Genomic DNA, 2,890 nt, shown 5'->3' with positions numbered 1-2,890 from the left:
CGACCCTTTTTAGCCTCACTTTTTTGTACTCATCCCACACACTGCTGCTACTGTTTACTATCTGTCATTAATCCCTACTTATATGTTCATATCTACCTCCATTATCTACCCCTGCATTATGCTCGCCAGCTCACCGGTCTACGATGGTCTATGGTGGTCTATGATGGTCTATGGTGTGATGGTCTATGATGGTCTATGATGGTCTATGGTGTGATGGTCTATGATGGTCTATGGTGTGATGGTCTATGGTGTGATGGTCTATGATGGTCTGTGATGGTCTATGATGGTCTATGGTGTGATGGTCTATGATGGTCTATGGTGTGATGGTCTATGGTGTGATGGTCTATGGTGTGATGGTCTATGGTGTGATGGTCTATGGTGTGATGGTCTATGGTGTGATGGTCTATGGTGTGATGGTCTATGGTGTGATGGTCTATGGTGGTCTATGGTGTGATGGTCTATGGTGTGATGGTCTATGGTGGTCTATGGTGTGATGGTCTATGGTGTGATGGTCTAGGGCATGGGTGTCAAACTCTGGCCCGCGGGCCAGATTTGGCCCGCGGGGTAATTATATTTGGCCCGCGAGACAATACCAAATTACTACTAGAGCTGGCCCGCCGGTATTATACAGCGCATTCACCGCTAATACTACGAATCCCATAATGCTCTGCTGTTGTTTTCGCGCGCCAATCAGGACAGGACCCAGAAACGCCCTCTCCTCTGTGACAGTAGTCATAGCAACATAGACGCTACAACTGTCAGCGCGCTATCCCTTCCCAAAAATGTCGAAAAGAAAGGCAGAAAAAAGGAGCTTTCTGGACAAGTGGGAGGCAGAATATCTTTCTCTGTGACATCTCGAGCCATCTCGATGCGCTGAACCTGCAGCTTCAGGGGCGGGGGCGCATCATCACAGACATGTACGCTGCAGTGAGGGCCTTTAAAACTAAACTGTGCCTGTGGGAGAATCAGATGCTGCAAGGAAACCATTGCCATTTTCCCTGCTGCCAAACCATAAAAGCGCAGATCTCTACCGCCGTGTTCCCATGCGCACAGTTTGCTGAAAAACTCAGTGTTCTCGCCGCTGAGTTTAGCCGGCGATTTGCCGACTTCGATGTCCAGAAATGTAGGTTTGAACTGCTTAGTAATCCCTTCGCAGTTGATGTGGAAAATGCACCAACCAACATCCAAATGGAGCTGATTGAACTCCAGTGCAACGACACGCTGAAGTCAAAGTATGATGCTGTGGGCGCCGCACAGTTTCCACGGTTCATCCCTGACACAATGCCTCAGCTCCGCACCCAAGCTGCTCAGATGCTCTCCATGTTCGGCAGCACTTATCTATGCGAGCAACTTTTCTCCTCGATGAAGATGACCAAAACAACTCACAGGAGACGTCTGACTGATGAACACCTTCGCTCGATACTGAGGATTTCTTCAGCTCAGAGCCTGAGCCCAGACATTGATGAACTAGCATCCAAGAAGAGATGCCAGGTATCTGGCTTGGGCACATCAGATTAGATCAGTGTGCAATAATTAATGTTTTCTTTGTGCACTTTTTCTTGCTACAAGGCATGGGCTTGAATGGTTGATTGATTTATTATCATTTTATTTGTAAAATTATTAGCCAGTGGAAAAAGTTTATTTTGGTATTTAAATCAGAAGGCTGCAAATAGAAAAGAGGCATACAATTTTTATTTAAATTTTATTTATTTAATAAATGAATGCCATTGATGTGTTTTTTCATTTGAAATTCGATTTTGCATGTCTCCACTATTAAATTATATATTGTATGGTAATAAGCGATGCTTGTTCCATATTCAATGTTAAAGCAAAACTTGTTTGGGTCCATATTAAAAGGTTCATTTGTTCAATGTTGGCCCGCGACTTTGTTCAGGTTTTACATTTTGGCCCACTGGGTATTTGAGTTTGACACCCCTGGTCTAGGGTGTGACGGTCTATGGTGTGACGGTCTATGGTGTGACGGTCTATGGTGTGACGGTCTGTGGTGTGACGGTCTATGGTGTGACGGTCTATGGTGTGACGGTCTATGGTGTGACGGTCTATGGTGTGACGGTCTATGGTGTGACGGTCTATGGTGTGACGGTCTATGGTGTGACGGTCTATGGTGTGACGGTCTATGGTGTGATGGTATATGGTGTGATGGTCTATGATGGTTGATGGTCTATGGTGTGGTGGTCTATGGTGTGATGGTCTATGGTGTGATGGTCTATGGTGGTCTATGGTGTGGTGGTCTATGGTGTGATGGTCTATGGTGTGATGGTCTATGGTGTGATGGTCTATGGTGTGACGGTCTATGGTGTGATGGTCTATGGTGTGATGGTCTATGGTGGTCTATGGTGTGATGGTCTATGGTGTGGTGGTCTATGGTGTGATGGTCTATGGTGTGATGGTCTATGGTGTGACGGTCTATGGTGTGACGGTCTATGGTGTGATGGTCTATGGTGGTCTATGGTGTGATGGTCTATGGTGTGATGGTCTATGGTGTGATGGTCTATGGTGTGATGGTCTATGGTGTGACAGTCTATGGTGTGACGGTCTATGGTGTGGTGGTCTATGGTGTGATGGTCTATGGTGTGGTGGTCTATGGTGGTCTATGGTGTGATGATCTATGGTGTGATGGTCTATGGTGTGATGGTCTATGGTGTGATGGTCTATGGTGTGATGGTCTATGGTGTGATGGTCTATGGTGTGATGGTCTATGGTGTGATGGTCTATGGTGTGATGGTCTATGGTGTGATGGTCTATGGTGTGATGGTATATGGTGTGGTGGTCTATGGTGTGATGGTCTATGGTGTGATGGTCTATGGTGTGGTGGTCTATGGTATGGTGGTCTATGGTGTGGTGGTCTATGGTGTGGTGGTCTATGGTG

Source organism: Salvelinus alpinus, chromosome 2 (assembly GCF_045679555.1).
Source record: "Salvelinus alpinus chromosome 2, SLU_Salpinus.1, whole genome shotgun sequence".
Lineage (NCBI taxonomy): Eukaryota > Metazoa > Chordata > Actinopteri > Salmoniformes > Salmonidae > Salvelinus > Salvelinus alpinus.
This window is presented reverse-complemented; position numbering follows the sequence as displayed.